This window comes from Passer domesticus, chromosome 5 (genome assembly GCF_036417665.1).
Source record: "Passer domesticus isolate bPasDom1 chromosome 5, bPasDom1.hap1, whole genome shotgun sequence".
Taxonomy (NCBI): domain Eukaryota; kingdom Metazoa; phylum Chordata; class Aves; order Passeriformes; family Passeridae; genus Passer; species Passer domesticus.
The window spans coordinates 61,681,332-61,700,498 of record NC_087478.1 but is presented as its reverse complement, the minus strand read 5'-3'; positions in this window follow the sequence as shown (position 1 = coordinate 61,700,498).

Here is a 19,167-nt window from a genome sequence, read left to right as displayed (position 1 = left end):
GTTTTGATCAGTTTTGGCAGGTTCTAAACTATTTTGTCAGGTTTTTGGAATTTTTTGGTTGGTTTTGATTTGTTTTTATGATGTTTTGCCTAGTTTTTTCAATGTTTTGATCAGTTCTGTCTGGTTTTCTAATGTTTTGGCATCTTTTCAGAAAGTTTTGATGAGTTTTGCGGGTCTAAATTATTTTGGCGGGTGTTCGGAATATTTTGGTTGGTTTTGATTTGTTTTTATGATGTTTTGGTGGGTTTTCGGAATGTTTTGGTTGGGTTTTAGAATGTTTTGTATTCTCTTGAGTTGTTTTTATTGTGTTGGCAGGTTTTGGAATGTTTGGATTCCTTTTGGCGGGTGTTCGGAATGTTTTGGCGGGTGTTCGGAATGTTTTGATTAGTTTTGACGGGTTTTGAAATATTTTGGTGGGTTTTTAGAAGGTTTCGATTTGTTTTGATTTGTTTTGATTCTGTTTAGCCCAGTTTTTGGTGTGTTTGGATTAGCTTTGGTGGGCTTGATCATGTTTTGTCAGGTTTTTTCGAATGTATTGATCTCTTCTGTCTGGTTTTCTATTTTGGCGGGTTTGAAAATATTTTTGGATTAGTTTTGGCGGGTTTTAAAATATTTTGGCTCGTTGCGCAGAGATGACGGCGCCGGTTGCGGTGCGCTCCGGGGCGCTCCTTCTGCGGAAAGACGCCTAGGCAGCGGCACTTGGGACAGCTCCGCGTTTCCGTATGCTGCGTTTCTTGCCTTCTGCATCTCAGCAAAATGCTTTCCCACTAGGTCTAGCAAGGAGAAACTGTGGCAGCTGAGTAGATGTAGCCCGGCCCGCCCTTTGAAGTTGACAAGTTCTTGGCATCTCAGAGCCTCAAGGCAAGAGCAAGGTTATCTATGGTAGGCTGGGGCAGAACTAGCAGCAAGCAGAGCAAAGTTGTCCAAGAATAGCTTCCATTGGAATGCTAATGGCAATTGAAGAGGCAGGCCAGTGGCAAGCCACTAGCTTCTAGCAGTTTGAAAGTTGCAGACACAGTGCAGGTGTTGTGCGGCTTCCTTCTTGGCCTCCTAGAAGGTGCCGCGCTCTCCGTCTCTTGCTTGCCAATATGTTGCCGTGTTCCTCTTATTGTTTGGTTTGTTTTGATTTGTTTTTATGATGTTTTGGCGGGTTTTCGGAATGTTTTGGTGGTGTTTTAGAATGTTTTGTTTTCTCTTGTGTTGTTTTTATTGTGTTGGCAGGTTGTGGAACGTTTGGATTCCTTTTGGCGGGTTTTAAAATATTTTGGCGGGTATTTGGAATGTTTGGGTTTGCTTTCATTTGTTTTGATTATGTTTTGGCAAGTTATTGAATGTTTTGATCACTTCTGACTGGTTTTCTAGTATTTTGGCATCTTTTCAGAATGTTTTGGTCAGTTTTGGCGGGTTCTAAACTATTTTGTCAGGTTTTTGGAATGTTTTGCTTGGTTTTGATTTGTTTTTATTTTGATTTTGCGGGTTTTCAGAATGTTTTGGTCGGTTTTCTAGAATGTTTTGGTTGGTTTTGATTTCTTTTTAATATTATTTTGTGGGTTTTGGAATGTTTTGATTTGTTTTGTCTAGTTTAAAATATTTTGGCATGTATTTGGAAGGTTTTGCTTGGTTTTCATTTTTTTTTGTTATGTTTTGGCAAGGGTTTTTTTTTTGTTTGATCAGTTCTGGCTGGTTTTCTAATATGTTGGCCGATTTTCAGAATGTTTTGATCAGTTTTGGCGGGTTTTAAGATATTTTAGAGGTTGTTTATAATATTTTGGTTTCTTTAGCTTTGTTTTTACTATATTTTGGCGGGTTTTTTGAATGTTTCGATCACTTCTGACTGGTTTTCTAGTATTTTGGCATCTTTTCCGAATGTTTTGATCAGTTTTGGCAGGTTCTAAACTATTTTGTCGGGTTTTTGGAATGTTTTGGTTGGTTTTGATTTGTTTTTATGATGTTTTGCCAAGTTTTTTGAATGTTTTGATCAGTTCTGGCTGGTTTTCTAATGTTTTGGCATCTTTTTAGAATGTTTTGATGAGTTTTGCGGGTCTAAATAATTTTGGCGGGTTTTCGGAATATTTTGGTTGGTTTTGATTTGTTTTTATGATGTTTTGGCGGGTTTTCGGAATGTGTTGGTTGGGTTTTAGAATGTTTTGTATTCTCTTGAGTTGTTTTTATTGTGTTGACAGGTTTTGGAATGTTTGGATTCCTTTTGGTGGGTGTTCGGAATGTTTTGGCGGGTATTTGGAATATTTTGATTAGTTTTGACGGGTTTTGAAATATTTTGGCGGGCTTTTAGAAGGTTTTGATTTGTTTTGATTCTGTTTAGCCCAGTTTTTGGTGTCTTTGGATTAGCTTTGGTGGGCTTGATCATGTTTTGTCAGGTTTTTTCGAATGTATTGATCTCTTCTGTCTGGTTTTCTATTTTGGCGGGTTTGAAAATATTTTTGGATTAGTTTTGGCAGGTTTTAAAATATTTTGGCTCTTTGCGCAGAGATGACGGCGCCGGTTGCGGTGCGCTCCGGGGCGCTCCTTCTGCGGAAAGACGCCTAGGCAGCGGCACTTGGGACAGCTCCGCGTCTCCGTATGCTGCGTTTCTTGCCTTCTGCATCTCAGCAAAATGCTTTCCCACTAGGTCTAGCAAGGAGAAACTGTGGCAGCTGAGTAGATGTAGCCCAGCCCGCCCTTTGAAGTTGACAAGTTCTTGGCATCTCAGAGCCTCAAGGCAAGAGCAAGGTTCTCTATGGTAGGCTGGGGCAGAACTAGCAGCAAGCAGAGCAAAGTTGTCCAAGAATAGCTTCCATTGGAATGCTAATGGCAATTGAAGAGGCAGGCCAGTGGCAAGCCACTAGCTTCTAGCAGTTTGAAAGTTGCAGACACAGTGCAGGTGTTGTGCGGCTTCCTTCTTGGCCTCCTAGAAGGTGCCGCGCTCTCCGTCTCTTGCTTGCCAATATGTTGCCGTGTTCCTCCTATTGTTTGGTTTGTTTTGATTTGTTTTGATGATGTTTTGGTGGGTTTTCGGAATGTTTTGGTGGTGTTTTAGAATGTTTTGTTTTCTCTTGTGTTGTTTTTATTGTCTTGGCAGGTTGTGGAATATTTGGATTCCTTTTGGCGGGTTTTCAAATATTTTGGCGGGTATTTGGAATGTTTTTGGTTTGCTTTCATTTGTTTTGATTATGTTTTGGCAAGTTATTGAAAGTTTCGATCACTTCTGACTGGTTTTCTAGTATTTTGGCATCTTTTCAGAATGTTTTGATCAGTTTTGGCAGGTTCTAAACTATTTTGTCAGGTTTTTGGAATTTTTTGGTTGGTTTTGATTTGTTTTTATGATGTTTTGCCTAGTTTTTTCAATGTTTTGATCAGTTCTGTCTGGTTTTCTAATGTTTTGGCATCTTTTCAGAAAGTTTTGATGAGTTTTGCGGGTCTAAATTATTTTGGCGGGTGTTCGGAATATTTTGGTTGGTTTTGATTTGTTTTTATGATGTTTTGGTGGGTTTTCGGAATGTTTTGGTTGGGTTTTAGAATGTTTTGTATTCTCTTGAGTTGTTTTTATTGTGTTGGCAGGTTTTGGAATGTTTGGATTCCTTTTGGCGGGTGTTCGGAATGTTCTGGCGGGTGTTCGGAATGTTTTGATTAGTTTTGACGGGTTTTGAAATATTTTGGTGGGTTTTTAGAAGGTTTCGATTTGTTTTGATTTGTTTTGATTCTGTTTAGCCCAGTTTTTGGTGTGTTTGGGTTATCTTTGATGGGCTTGATCATGTTTTGTCAGGTTTTTTCGAATGTATTGATCTCTTCTGTCTGGTTTTCTATTTTGGCGGGTTTGAAAATATTTTTGGATTAGTTTTGGCGGGTTTTAAAATATTTTGGCTCGTTGCGCAGAGATGACGGCGCCGGTTGCGGTGCGCTCCGGGGCGCTCCTTCTGCGGAAAGACGCCTAGGCAGCGGCACTTGGGACAGCTCCGCGTTTCCGTATGCTGCGTTTCTTGCCTTCTGCATCTCAGCAAAATGCTTTCCCACTAGGTCTAGCAAGGAGAAACTGTGGCAGCTGAGTAGATGTAGCCCGGCCCGCCCTTTGAAGTTGACAAGTTCTTGGCATCTCAGAGCCTCAAGGCAAGAGCAAGGTTCTCTATGGTAGGCTGGGGCAGAACTAGCAGCAAGCAGAGCAAAGTTGTCCAAGAATAGCTTCCATTGGAATGCTAATGGCAATTGAAGAGGCAGGCCAGTGGCAAGCCACTAGCTTCTAGCAGTTTGAAAGTTGCAGACACAGTGCAGGTGTTGTGCGGCTTCCTTCTTGGCCTCCTAGAAGGTGCCGCGCTCTCCGTCTCTTGCTTGCCAATATGTTGCCGTGTTCCTCTTATTGTTTGGTTTGTTTTGATTTGTTTTTATGATGTTTTGGCGGGTTTTCGGAATGTTTTGGTGGTGTTTTAGAATGTTTTGTTTTCTCTTGTGTTGTTTTTATTGTGTTGGCATGTTGTGGAACGTTTGGATTCCTTTTGGCGGGTTTTAAAATATTTTGGCGGGTATTTGGAATGTTTGGGTTTGCTTTCATTTGTTTTGATTATGTTTTGGCAAGTTATTGAATGTTTTGATCACTTCTGACTGGTTTTCTAGTATTTTGGCATCTTTTCAGAATGTTTTGATCAGTTTTGGCGGGTTCTAAACTATTTTGTCAGGTTTTTGGAATGTTTTGCTTGGTTTTGATTTGTTTTTATTTTGATTTTGCGGGTTTTCAGAATGTTTTGGTCGGTTTTCTAGAATGTTTTGGTTGGTTTTGATTTCTTTTTAATATTATTTTGTGGGTTTTGGAATGTTTTGATTTGTTTTGTCTAGTTTAAAATATTTTGGCATGTATTTGGAAGGTTTTGCTTGGTTTTCATTTTTTTTTGTTATGTTTTGGCAAGGGTTTTTTTTTTGTTTGATCAGTTCTGGCTGGTTTTCTAATATGTTGGCCGATTTTCAGAATGTTTTGATCAGTTTTGGCGGGTTTTAAGATATTTTAGAGGTTGTTTATAATATTTTGGTTTCTTTAGCTTTGTTTTTACTATATTTTGGCGGGTTTTTTGAATGTTTCGATCACTTCTGACTGGTTTTCTAGTATTTTGGCATCTTTTCCGAACGTTTTGATCAGTTTTGGCAGGTTCTAAACTATTTTGTCGGGTTTTTGGAATGTTTTGGTTGGTTTTGATTTGTTTTTATGATGTTTTGCCAAGTTTTTTGAATGTTTTGATCAGTTCTGGCTGGTTTTCTAATGTTTTGGCATCTTTTTAGAATGTTTTGATGAGTTTTGCGGGTCTAAATAATTTTGGCGGGTTTTCGGAATATTTTGGTTGGTTTTGATTTGTTTTTATGATGTTTTGGCGGGTTTTCGGAATGTGTTGGTTGGGTTTTAGAATGTTTTGTATTCTCTTGAGTTGTTTTTATTGTGTTGACAGGTTTTGGAATGTTTGGATTCCTTTTGGTGGGTGTTCGGAATGTTTTGGCGGGTATTTGGAATATTTTGATTAGTTTTGACGGGTTTTGAAATATTTTGGCGGGCTTTTAGAAGGTTTTGATTTGTTTTGATTCTGTTTAGCCCAGTTTTTGGTGTGTTTGGATTAGCTTTGGTGGGCTTGATCATGTTTTGTCAGGTTTTTTCGAATGTATTGATCTCTTCTGTCTGGTTTTCTATTTTGGCGGGTTTGAAAATATTTTTGGATTAGTTTTGGCAGGTTTTAAAATATTTTGGCTCTTTGCGCAGAGATGACGGCGCCGGTTGCGGTGCGCTCCGGGGCGCTCCTTCTGCGGAAAGACGCCTAGGCAGCGGCACTTGGGACAGCTCCGCGTCTCCGTATGCTGCGTTTCTTGCCTTCTGCATCTCAGCAAAATGCTTTCCCACTAGGTCTAGCAAGGAGAAACTGTGGCAGCTGAGTAGATGTAGCCCGGCCCGCCCTTTGAAGTTGACAAGTTCTTGGCATCTCAGAGCCTCAAGGCAAGAGCAAGGTTCTCTATGGTAGGCTGGGGCAGAACTAGCAGCAAGCAGAGCAAAGTTGTCCAAGAATAGCTTCCATTGGAATGCTAATGGCAATTGAAGAGGCAGGCCAGTGGCAAGCCACTAGCTTCTAGCAGTTTGAAAGTTGCAGACACAGTGCAGGTGTTGTGCGGCTTCCTTCTTGGCCTCCTAGAAGGTGCCGCGCTCTCCGTCTCTTGCTTGCCAATATGTTGCCGTGTTCCTCCTATTGTTTGGTTTGTTTTGATTTGTTTTGATGATGTTTTGGTGGGTTTTCGGAATGTTTTGGTGGTGTTTTAGAATGTTTTGTTTTCTCTTGTGTTGTTTTTATTGTCTTGGCAGGTTGTGGAATATTTGGATTCCTTTTGGCGGGTTTTCAAATATTTTGGCGGGTATTTGGAATGTTTTTGGTTTGCTTTCATTTGTTTTGATTATGTTTTGGCAAGTTATTGAAAGTTTCGATCACTTCTGACTGGTTTTCTAGTATTTTGGCATCTTTTCAGAATGTTTTGATCAGTTTTGGCAGGTTCTAAACTATTTTGTCAGGTTTTTGGAATTTTTTGGTTGGTTTTGATTTGTTTTTATGATGTTTTGCCTAGTTTTTTCAATGTTTTGATCAGTTCTGTCTGGTTTTCTAATGTTTTGGCATCTTTTCAGAAAGTTTTGATGAGTTTTGCGGGTCTAAATTATTTTGGCGGGTGTTCGGAATATTTTGGTTGGTTTTGATTTGTTTTTATGATGTTTTGGTGGGTTTTCGGAATGTTTTGGTTGGGTTTTAGAATGTTTTGTATTCTCTTGAGTTGTTTTTATTGTGTTGGCAGGTTTTGGAATGTTTGGATTCCTTTTGGCGGGTGTTCGGAATGTTTTGGCGGGTGTTCGGAATGTTTTGATTAGTTTTGACGGGTTTTGAAATATTTTGGTGGGTTTTTAGAAGGTTTCGATTTGTTTTGATTTGTTTTGATTCTGTTTAGCCCAGTTTTTGGTGTGTTTGGGTTATCTTTGATGGGCTTGATCATGTTTTGTCAGGTTTTTTCGAATGTATTGATCTCTTCTGTCTGGTTTTCTATTTTGGCGGGTTTGAAAATATTTTTGGATTAGTTTTGGCGGGTTTTAAAATATTTTGGCTCGTTGCGCAGAGATGACGGCGCCGGTTGCGGTGCGCTCCGGGGCGCTCCTTCTGCGGAAAGACGCCTAGGCAGCGGCACTTGGGACAGCTCCGCGTCTCCGTATGCTGCGTTTCTTGCCTTCTGCATCTCAGCAAAATGCTTTCCCACTAGGTCTAGCAAGGAGAAACTGTGGCAGCTGAGTAGATGTAGCCCGGCCCGCCCTTTGAAGTTGACAAGTTCTTGGCATCTCAGAGCCTCAAGGCAAGAGCAAGGTTCTCTATGGTAGGCTGGGGCAGAACTAGCAGCAAGCAGAGCAAAGTTGTCCAAGAATAGCTTCCATTGGAATGCTAATGGCAATTGAAGAGGCAGGCCAGTGGCAAGCCACTAGCTTCTAGCAGTTTGAAAGTTGCAGACACAGTGCAGGTGTTGTGCGGCTTCCTTCTTGGCCTCCTAGAAGGTGCCGCGCTCTCCGTCTCTTGCTTGCCAATATGTTGCCGTGTTCCTCTTATTGTTTGGTTTGTTTTGATTTGTTTTTATGATGTTTTGGCGGGTTTTCGGAATGTTTTGGTGGTGTTTTAGAATGTTTTGTTTTCTCTTGTGTTGTTTTTATTGTGTTGGCAGGTTGTGGAACGTTTGGATTCCTTTTGGCGGGTTTTAAAATATTTTGGCGGGTATTTGGAATGTTTGGGTTTGCTTTCATTTGTTTTGATTATGTTTTGGCAAGTTATTGAATGTTTTGATCACTTCTGACTGGTTTTCTAGTATTTTGGCATCTTTTCAGAATGTTTTGATCAGTTTTGGCGGGTTCTAAACTATTTTGTCAGGTTTTTGGAATGTTTTGCTTGGTTTTGATTTGTTTTTATTTTGATTTTGCGGGTTTTCAGAATGTTTTGGTCGGTTTTCTAGAATGTTTTGGTTGGTTTTGATTTCTTTTTAATATTATTTTGTGGGTTTTGGAATGTTTTGATTTGTTTTGTCTAGTTTAAAATATTTTGGCATGTATTTGGAAGGTTTTGCTTGGTTTTCATTTTTTTTTGTTATGTTTTGGCAAGGGTTTTTTTTTGGTTTGATCAGTTCTGGCTGGTTTTCTAATATGTTGGCCGATTTTCAGAATGTTTTGATCAGTTTTGGCGGGTTTTAAGATATTTTAGAGGTTGTTTATAATATTTTGGTTTCTTTAGCTTTGTTTTTACTATATTTTGGCGGGTTTTTTGAATGTTTCGATCACTTCTGACTGGTTTTCTAGTATTTTGGCATCTTTTCCGAATGTTTTGATCAGTTTTGGCAGGTTCTAAACTATTTTGTCGGGTTTTTGGAATGTTTTGGTTGGTTTTGATTTGTTTTTATGATGTTTTGCCAAGTTTTTTGAATGTTTTGATCAGTTCTGGCTGGTTTTCTAATGTTTTGGCATCTTTTTAGAATGTTTTGATGAGTTTTGCGGGTCTAAATAATTTTGGCGGGTTTTCGGAATATTTTGGTTGGTTTTGATTTGTTTTTATGATGTTTTGGCGGGTTTTCGGAATGTGTTGGTTGGGTTTTAGAATGTTTTGTATTCTCTTGAGTTGTTTTTATTGTGTTGACAGGTTTTGGAATGTTTGGATTCCTTTTGGTGGGTGTTCGGAATGTTTTGGCGGGTATTTGGAATATTTTGATTAGTTTTGACGGGTTTTGAAATATTTTGGCGGGCTTTTAGAAGGTTTTGATTTGTTTTGATTCTGTTTAGCCCAGTTTTTGGTGTGTTTGGATTAGCTTTGGTGGGCTTGATCATGTTTTGTCAGGTTTTTTCGAATGTATTGATCTCTTCTGTCTGGTTTTCTATTTTGGCGGGTTTGAAAATATTTTTGGATTAGTTTTGGCAGGTTTTAAAATATTTTGGCTCTTTGCGCAGAGATGACGGCGCCGGTTGCGGTGCGCTCCGGGGCGCTCCTTCTGCGGAAAGACGCCTAGGCAGCGGCACTTGGGACAGCTCCGCGTCTCCGTATGCTGCGTTTCTTGCCTTCTGCATCTCAGCAAAATGCTTTCCCACTAGGTCTAGCAAGGAGAAACTGTGGCAGCTGAGTAGATGTAGCCCGGCCCGCCCTTTGAAGTTGACAAGTTCTTGGCATCTCAGAGCCTCAAGGCAAGAGCAAGGTTCTCTATGGTAGGCTGGGGCAGAACTAGCAGCAAGCAGAGCAAAGTTGTCCAAGAATAGCTTCCATTGGAATGCTAATGGCAATTGAAGAGGCAGGCCAGTGGCAAGCCACTAGCTTCTAGCAGTTTGAAAGTTGCAGACACAGTGCAGGTGTTGTGCGGCTTCCTTCTTGGCCTCCTAGAAGGTGCCGCGCTCTCCGTCTCTTGCTTGCCAATATGTTGCCGTGTTCCTCCTATTGTTTGGTTTGTTTTGATTTGTTTTGATGATGTTTTGGTGGGTTTTCGGAATGTTTTGGTGGTGTTTTAGAATGTTTTGTTTTCTCTTGTGTTGTTTTTATTGTCTTGGCAGGTTGTGGAATATTTGGATTCCTTTTGGCGGGTTTTCAAATATTTTGGCGGGTATTTGGAATGTTTTTGGTTTGCTTTCATTTGTTTTGATTATGTTTTGGCAAGTTATTGAAAGTTTCGATCACTTCTGACTGGTTTTCTAGTATTTTGGCATCTTTTCAGAATGTTTTGATCAGTTTTGGCAGGTTCTAAACTATTTTGTCAGGTTTTTGGAATTTTTTGGTTGGTTTTGATTTGTTTTTATGATGTTTTGCCTAGTTTTTTCAATGTTTTGATCAGTTCTGTCTGGTTTTCTAATGTTTTGGCATCTTTTCAGAAAGTTTTGATGAGTTTTGCGGGTCTAAATTATTTTGGCGGGTGTTCGGAATATTTTGGTTGGTTTTGATTTGTTTTTATGATGTTTTGGTGGGTTTTCGGAATGTTTTGGTTGGGTTTTAGAATGTTTTGTATTCTCTTGAGTTGTTTTTATTGTGTTGACAGGTTTTGGAATGTTTGGATTCCTTTTGGCGGGTGTTCGGAATGTTTTGGCGGGTGTTCGGAATGTTTTGATTAGTTTTGACGGGTTTTGAAATATTTTGGTGGGTTTTTAGAAGGTTTCGATTTGTTTTGATTTGTTTTGATTCTGTTTAGCCCAGTTTTTGGTGTGTTTGGGTTATCTTTGATGGGCTTGATCATGTTTTGTCAGGTTTTTTCGAATGTATTGATCTCTTCTGTCTGGTTTTCTATTTTGGCGGGTTTGAAAATATTTTTGGATTAGTTTTGGCGGGTTTTAAAATATTTTGGCTCGTTGCGCAGAGATGACGGCGCCGGTTGCGGTGCGCTCCGGGGCGCTCCTTCTGCGGAAAGACGCCTAGGCAGCGGCACTTGGGACAGCTCCGCGTTTCCGTATGCTGCGTTTCTTGCCTTCTGCATCTCAGCAAAATGCTTTCCCACTAGGTCTAGCAAGGAGAAACTGTGGCAGCTGAGTAGATGTAGCCCGGCCCGCCCTTTGAAGTTGACAAGTTCTTGGCATCTCAGAGCCTCAAGGCAAGAGCAAGGTTATCTATGGTAGGCTGGGGCAGAACTAGCAGCAAGCAGAGCAAAGTTGTCCAAGAATAGCTTCCATTGGAATGCTAATGGCAATTGAAGAGGCAGGCCAGTGGCAAGCCACTAGCTTCTAGCAGTTTGAAAGTTGCAGACACAGTGCAGGTGTTGTGCGGCTTCCTTCTTGGCCTCCTAGAAGGTGCCGCGCTCTCCGTCTCTTGCTTGCCAATATGTTGCCGTGTTCCTCTTATTGTTTGGTTTGTTTTGATTTGTTTTTATGATGTTTTGGTGGGTTTTCGGAATGTTTTGGTGGTGTTTTAGAATGTTTTGTTTTCTCTTGTGTTGTTTTTATTGTGTTGGCAGGTTGTGGAACGTTTGGATTCCTTTTGGCGGGTTTTAAAATATTTTGGCGGGTATTTGGAATGTTTGGGTTTGCTTTCATTTGTTTTGATTATGTTTTGGCAAGTTATTGAATGTTTTGATCACTTCTGACTGGTTTTCTAGTATTTTGGCATCTTTTCAGAATGTTTTGGTCAGTTTTGGCGGGTTCTAAACTATTTTGTCAGGTTTTTGGAATGTTTTGCTTGGTTTTGATTTGTTTTTATTTTGATTTTGCGGGTTTTCAGAATGTTTTGGTCGGTTTTCTAGAATGTTTTGGTTGGTTTTGATTTCTTTTTAATATTATTTTGTGGGTTTTGGAATGTTTTGATTTGTTTTGTCTAGTTTAAAATATTTTGGCATGTATTTGGAAGGTTTTGCTTGGTTTTCATTTTTTTTTGTTATGTTTTGGCAAGGGTTTTTTTTTTGTTTGATCAGTTCTGGCTGGTTTTCTAATATGTTGGCCGATTTTCAGAATGTTTTGATCAGTTTTGGCGGGTTTTAAGATATTTTAGAGGTTGTTTATAATATTTTGGTTTCTTTAGCTTTGTTTTTACTATATTTTGGCGGGTTTTTTGAATGTTTCGATCACTTCTGACTGGTTTTCTAGTATTTTGGCATCTTTTCCGAATGTTTTGATCAGTTTTGGCAGGTTCTAAACTATTTTGTCGGGTTTTTGGAATGTTTTGGTTGGTTTTGATTTGTTTTTATGATGTTTTGCCAAGTTTTTTGAATGTTTTGATCAGTTCTGGCTGGTTTTCTAATGTTTTGGCATCTTTTTAGAATGTTTTGATGAGTTTTGCGGGTCTAAATAATTTTGGCGGGTTTTCGGAATATTTTGGTTGGTTTTGATTTGTTTTTATGATGTTTTGGCGGGTTTTCGGAATGTGTTGGTTGGGTTTTAGAATGTTTTGTATTCTCTTGAGTTGTTTTTATTGTGTTGACAGGTTTTGGAATGTTTGGATTCCTTTTGGTGGGTGTTCGGAATGTTTTGGCGGGTATTTGGAATATTTTGATTAGTTTTGACGGGTTTTGAAATATTTTGGCGGGCTTTTAGAAGGTTTTGATTTGTTTTGATTCTGTTTAGCCCAGTTTTTGGTGTGTTTGGATTAGCTTTGGTGGGCTTGATCATGTTTTGTCAGGTTTTTTCGAATGTATTGATCTCTTCTGTCTGGTTTTCTATTTTGGCGGGTTTGAAAATATTTTTGGATTAGTTTTGGCAGGTTTTAAAATATTTTGGCTCTTTGCGCAGAGATGACGGCGCCGGTTGCGGTGCGCTCCGGGGCGCTCCTTCTGCGGAAAGACGCCTAGGCAGCGGCACTTGGGACAGCTCCGCGTCTCCGTATGCTGCGTTTCTTGCCTTCTGCATCTCAGCAAAATGCTTTCCCACTAGGTCTAGCAAGGAGAAACTGTGGCAGCTGAGTAGATGTAGCCCGGCCCGCCCTTTGAAGTTGACAAGTTCTTGGCATCTCAGAGCCTCAAGGCAAGAGCAAGGTTCTCTATGGTAGGCTGGGGCACAACTAGCAGCAAGCAGAGCAAAGTTGTCCAAGAATAGCTTCCATTGGAATGCTAATGGCAATTGAAGAGGCAGGCCAGTGGCAAGCCACTAGCTTCTAGCAGTTTGAAAGTTGCAGACACAGTGCAGGTGTTGTGCGGCTTCCTTCTTGGCCTCCTAGAAGGTGCCGCGCTCTCCGTCTCTTGCTTGCCAATATGTTGCCGTGTTCCTCCTATTGTTTGGTTTGTTTTGATTTGTTTTGATGATGTTTTGGTGGGTTTTCGGAATGTTTTGGTGGTGTTTTAGAATGTTTTGTTTTCTCTTGTGTTGTTTTTATTGTCTTGGCAGGTTGTGGAATATTTGGATTCCTTTTGGCGGGTTTTCAAATATTTTGGCGGGTATTTGGAATGTTTTTGGTTTGCTTTCATTTGTTTTGATTATGTTTTGGCAAGTTATTGAAAGTTTCGATCACTTCTGACTGGTTTTCTAGTATTTTGGCATCTTTTCAGAATGTTTTGATCAGTTTTGGCAGGTTCTAAACTATTTTGTCAGGTTTTTGGAATTTTTTGGTTGGTTTTGATTTGTTTTTATGATGTTTTGCCTAGTTTTTTCAATGTTTTGATCAGTTCTGTCTGGTTTTCTAATGTTTTGGCATCTTTTCAGAAAGTTTTGATGAGTTTTGCGGGTCTAAATTATTTTGGCGGGTGTTCGGAATATTTTGGTTGGTTTTGATTTGTTTTTATGATGTTTTGGTGGGTTTTCGGAATGTTTTGGTTGGGTTTTAGAATGTTTTGTATTCTCTTGAGTTGTTTTTATTGTGTTGGCAGGTTTTGGAATGTTTGGATTCCTTTTGGCGGGTGTTCGGAATGTTTTGGCGGGTGTTCGGAATGTTTTGATTAGTTTTGACGGGTTTTGAAATATTTTGGTGGGTTTTTAGAAGGTTTCGATTTGTTTTGATTTGTTTTGATTCTGTTTAGCCCAGTTTTTGGTGTGTTTGGGTTAGCTTTGATGGGCTTGATCATGTTTTGTCAGGTTTTTTCGAATGTATTGATCTCTTCTGTCTGGTTTTCTATTTTGGCGGGTTTGAAAATATTTTTGGATTAGTTTTGGCGGGTTTTAAAATATTTTGGCTCGTTGCGCAGAGATGACGGCGCCGGTTGCGGTGCGCTCCGGGGCGCTCCTTCTGCGGAAAGACGCCTAGGCAGCGGCACTTGGGACAGCTCCGCGTTTCCGTATGCTGCGTTTCTTGCCTTCTGCATCTCAGCAAAATGCTTTCCCACTAGGTCTAGCAAGGAGAAACTGTGGCAGCTGAGTAGATGTAGCCCGGCCCGCCCTTTGAAGTTGACAAGTTCTTGGCATCTCAGAGCCTCAAGGCAAGAGCAAGGTTATCTATGGTAGGCTGGGGCAGAACTAGCAGCAAGCAGAGCAAAGTTGTCCAAGAATAGCTTCCATTGGAATGCTAATGGCAATTGAAGAGGCAGGCCAGTGGCAAGCCACTAGCTTCTAGCAGTTTGAAAGTTGCAGACACAGTGCAGGTGTTGTGCGGCTTCCTTCTTGGCCTCCTAGAAGGTGCCGCGCTCTCCGTCTCTTGCTTGCCAATATGTTGCCGTGTTCCTCTTATTGTTTGGTTTGTTTTGATTTGTTTTTATGATGTTTTGGCGGGTTTTCGGAATGTTTTGGTGGTGTTTTAGAATGTTTTGTTTTCTCTTGTGTTGTTTTTATTGTGTTGGCAGGTTGTGGAACGTTTGGATTCCTTTTGGCGGGTTTTAAAATATTTTGGCGGGTATTTGGAATGTTTGGGTTTGCTTTCATTTGTTTTGATTATGTTTTGGCAAGTTATTGAATGTTTTGATCACTTCTGACTGGTTTTCTAGTATTTTGGCATCTTTTCAGAATGTTTTGGTCAGTTTTGGCGGGTTCTAAACTATTTTGTCAGGTTTTTGGAATGTTTTGCTTGGTTTTGATTTGTTTTTATTTTGATTTTGCGGGTTTTCAGAATGTTTTGGTCGGTTTTCTAGAATGTTTTGGTTGGTTTTGATTTCTTTTTAATATTATTTTGTGGGTTTTGGAATGTTTTGATTTGTTTTGTCTAGTTTAAAATATTTTGGCATGTATTTGGAAGGTTTTGCTTGGTTTTCATTTTTTTTTGTTATGTTTTGGCAAGGGTTTTTTTTTTGTTTGATCAGTTCTGGCTGGTTTTCTAATATGTTGGCCGATTTTCAGAATGTTTTGATCAGTTTTGGCGGGTTTTAAGATATTTTAGAGGTTGTTTATAATATTTTGGTTTCTTTAGCTTTGTTTTTACTATATTTTGGCGGGTTTTTTGAATGTTTCGATCACTTCTGACTGGTTTTCTAGTATTTTGGCATCTTTTCCGAATGTTTTGATCAGTTTTGGCAGGTTCTAAACTATTTTGTCGGGTTTTTGGAATGTTTTGGTTGGTTTTGATTTGTTTTTATGATGTTTTGCCTAGTTTTTTCAATGTTTTGATCAGTTCTGTCTGGTTTTCTAATGTTTTGGCATCTTTTCAGAAAGTTTTGATGAGTTTTGCGGGTCTAAATTATTTTGGCGGGTTTTCGGAATATTTTGGTTGGTTTTGATTTTTTTTTTATGATGTTTTGGTGGGTTTTCGGAATGTTTTGGTTGGGTTTTAGAATGTTTTGTATTCTCTTGAGTTGTTTTTATTGTGTTGGCAGGTTTTGGAATGTTTGGATTCCTTTTGGCGGGTGTTCGGAATGTTTTGGCGGGTGTTCGGAATGTTTTGATTAGTTTTGACGGGTTTTGAAATATTTTGGTGGGTTTTTAGAAGGTTTCGATTTGTTTTGATTTGTTTTGATTCTGTTTAGCCCAGTTTTTGGTGTGTTTGGATTAGCTTTGGTGGGCTTGATCATGTTTTGTCAGGTTTTTTCGAATGTATTGATCTCTTCTGTCTGGTTTTCTATTTTGGCGGGTTTGAAAATATTTTTGGATTAGTTTTGGCAGGTTTTAAAATATTTTGGCTCTTTGCGCAGAGATGACGGCGCCGGTTGCGGTGCGCTCCGGGGCGCTCCTTCTGCGGAAAGACGCCTAGGCAGCGGCACTTGGGACAGCTCCGCGTCTCCGTATGCTGCGTTTCTTGCCTTCTGCATCTCAGCAAAATGCTTTCCCACTAGGTCTAGCAAGGAGAAACTGTGGCAGCTGAGTAGATGTAGCCCGGCCCGCCCTTTGAAGTTGACAAGTTCTTGGCATCTCAGAGCCTCAAGGCAAGAGCAAGGTTCTCTATGGTAGGCTGGGGCAGAACTAGCAGCAAGCAGAGCAAAGTTGTCCAAGAATAGCTTCCATTGGAATGCTAATGGCAATTGAAGAGGCAGGCCAGTGGCAAGCCACTAGCTTCTAGCAGTTTGAAAGTTGCAGACACAGTGCAGGTGTTGTGCGGCTTCCTTCTTGGCCTCCTAGAAGGTGCCGCGCTCTCCGTCTCTTGCTTGCCAATATGTTGCCGTGTTCCTCCTATTGTTTGGTTTGTTTTGATTTGTTTTGATGATGTTTTGGTGGGTTTTCGGAATGTTTTGGTGGTGTTTTAGAATGTTTTGTTTTCTCTTGTGTTGTTTTTATTGTCTTGGCAGGTTGTGGAATATTTGGATTCCTTTTGGCGGGTTTTCAAATATTTTGGCGGGTATTTGGAATGTTTTTGGTTTGCTTTCATTTGTTTTGATTATGTTTTGGCAAGTTATTGAAAGTTTCGATCACTTCTGACTGGTTTTCTAGTATTTTGGCATCTTTTCAGAATGTTTTGATCAGTTTTGGCAGGTTCTAAACTATTTTGTCAGGTTTTTGGAATTTTTTGGTTGGTTTTGATTTGTTTTTATGATGTTTTGCCTAGTTTTTTCAATGTTTTGATCAGTTCTGTCTGGTTTTCTAATGTTTTGGCATCTTTTCAGAAAGTTTTGATGAGTTTTGCGGGTCTAAATTATTTTGGCGGGTGTTCGGAATATTTTGGTTGGTTTTGATTTGTTTTTATGATGTTTTGGTGGGTTTTCGGAATGTTTTGGTTGGGTTTTAGAATGTTTTGTATTCTCTTGAGTTGTTTTTATTGTGTTGGCAGGTTTTGGAATGTTTGGATTCCTTTTGGCGGGTGTTCGGAATGTTTTGATTAGTTTTGACGGGTTTTGAAATATTTTGGTGGGTTTTTAGAAGGTTTCGATTTGTTTTGATTTGTTTTGATTCTGTTTAGCCCAGTTTTTGGTGTGTTTGGGTTATCTTTGATGGGCTTGATCATGTTTTGTCAGGTTTTTTCGAATGTATTGATCTCTTCTGTCTGGTTTTCTATTTTGGCGGGTTTGAAAATATTTTTGGATTAGTTTTGGCGGGTTTTAAAATATTTTGGCTCGTTGCGCAGAGATGACGGCGCCGGTTGCGGTGCGCTCCGGGGCGCTCCTTCTGCGGAAAGACGCCTAGGCAGCGGCACTTGGGACAGCTCCGCGTTTCCGTATGCTGCGTTTCTTGCCTTCTGCATCTCAGCAAAATGCTTTCCCACTAGGTCTAGCAAGGAGAAACTGTGGCAGCTGAGTAGATGTAGCCCGGCCCGCCCTTTGAAGTTGACAAGTTCTTGGCATCTCAGAGCCTCAAGGCAAGAGCAAGGTTATCTATGGTAGGCTGGGGCAGAACTAGCAGCAAGCAGAGCAAAGTTGTCCAAGAATAGCTTCCATTGGAATGCTAATGGCAATTGAAGAGGCAGGCCAGTGGCAAGCCACTAGCTTCTAGCAGTTTGAAAGTTGCAGACACAGTGCAGGTGTTGTGCGGCTTCCTTCTTGGCCTCCTAGAAGGTGCCGCGCTCTCCGTCTCTTGCTTGCCAATATGTTGCCGTGTTCCTCTTATTGTTTGGTTTGTTTTGATTTGTTTTTATGATGTTTTGGCGGGTTTTCGGAATGTTTTGGTGGTGTTTTAGAATGTTTTGTTTTCTCTTGTGTTGTTTTTATTGTGTTGGCAGGTTGTGGAACGTTTGGATTCCTTTTGGCGGGTTTTAAAATATTTTGGCGGGTATTTGGAATGTTTGGGTTTGCTTTCATTTGTTTTGATTATGTTTTGGCAAGTTATTGAATGTTTTGATCACTTCTGACTGGTTTTCTAGTATTTTGGCATCTTTTCAGAATGTTTTGGTCAGTTTTGGCGGGTTCTAAACTATTTTGTCAGGTTTTTGGAATGTTTTGCTTGGTTTTGATTTGTTTTTATTTTGATTTTGCGGGTTTTCAGAATGTTTTGGTCGGTTTTCTAGAATGTTTTGGTTGGTTTTGATTTCTTTTTAATATTATTTTGTGGGTTTTGGAATGTTTTGATTTGTTTTGTCTAGTTTAAAATATTTTGGCATGTATTTGGAAGGTTTTGCTTGGTTTTCATTTTTTTTTGTTATGTTTTGGCAAGGGTTTTTTTTTGGTTTGATCAGTTCTGGCTGGTTTTCTAATATGTTGGCCGATTTTCAGAATGTTTTGATCAGTTTTGGCGGGTTTTAAGATATTTTAGAGGTTGTTTATAATATTTTGGTTTCTTTAGCTTTGTTTTTACTATATTTTGGCGGGTTTTTTGAATGTTTCGATCACTTCTGACTGGTTTTCTAGTATTTTGGCATCTTTTCCGAATGTTTTGATCAGTTTTGGCAGGTTCTAAACTATTTTGTCGGGTTTTTGGAATGTTTTGGTTGGTTTTGATTTGTTTTTATGATGTTTTGCCAAGTTTTTTGAATGTTTTGATCAGTTCTGGCTGGTTTTCTAATGTTTTGGCATCTTTTTAGAATGTTTTGATGAGTTTTGCGGGTCTAAATAATTTTGGCGGGTTTTCGGAATATTTTGGTTGGTTTTGATTTGTTTTTATGATGTTTTGGCGGGTTTTCGGAATGTGTTGGTTGGGTTTTAGAATGTTTTGTATTCTCTTGAGTTGTTTTTATTGTGTTGACAGGTTTTGGAATGTTTGGATTCCTTTTGGTGGGTGTTCGGAATGTTTTGGCGGGTATTTGGAATATTTTGATTAGTTTTGACGGGTTTTGAAATATTTTGGCGGGCTTTTAGAAGGTTTTGATTTGTTTTGATTCTGTTTAGCCCAGTTTTTGGTGTCTTTGGATTAGCTTTGGTGGGCTTGATCATGTTTTGTCAGGTTTTTTCGAATGTATTGATCTCTTCTGTCTGGTTTTCTATTTTGGCGGGTTTGAAAATATTTTTGGATTAGTTTTGGCAGGTTTTAAAATATTTTGGCTCTTTGCGCAGAGATGACGGCGCCGGTTGCGGTGCGCTCCGGGGCGCTCCTTCTGCGGAAAGACGCCTAGGCAGCGGCACTTGGGACAGCTCCGCGTCTCCGTATGCTGCGTTTCTTGCCTTCTGCATCTCAGCAAAATGCTTTCCCACTAGGTCTAGCAAGGAGAAACTGTGGCAGCTGAGTAGATGTAGCCCGGCCCGCCCTTTGAAGTTGACAAGTTCTTGGCATCTCAGAGCCTCAAGGCAAGAGCAAGGTTCTCTATGGTAGGCTGGGGCAGAACTAGCAGCAAGCAGAGCAAAGTTGTCCAAGAATAGCTTCCATTGGAATGCTAATGGCAATTGAAGAGGCAGGCCAGTGGCAAGCCACTAGCTTCTAGCAGTTTGAAAGTTGCAGACACAGTGCAGGTGTTGTGCGGCTTCCTTCTTGGCCTCCTAGAAGGTGCCGCGCTCTCCGTCTCTTGCTTGCCAATATGTTGCCGTGTTCCT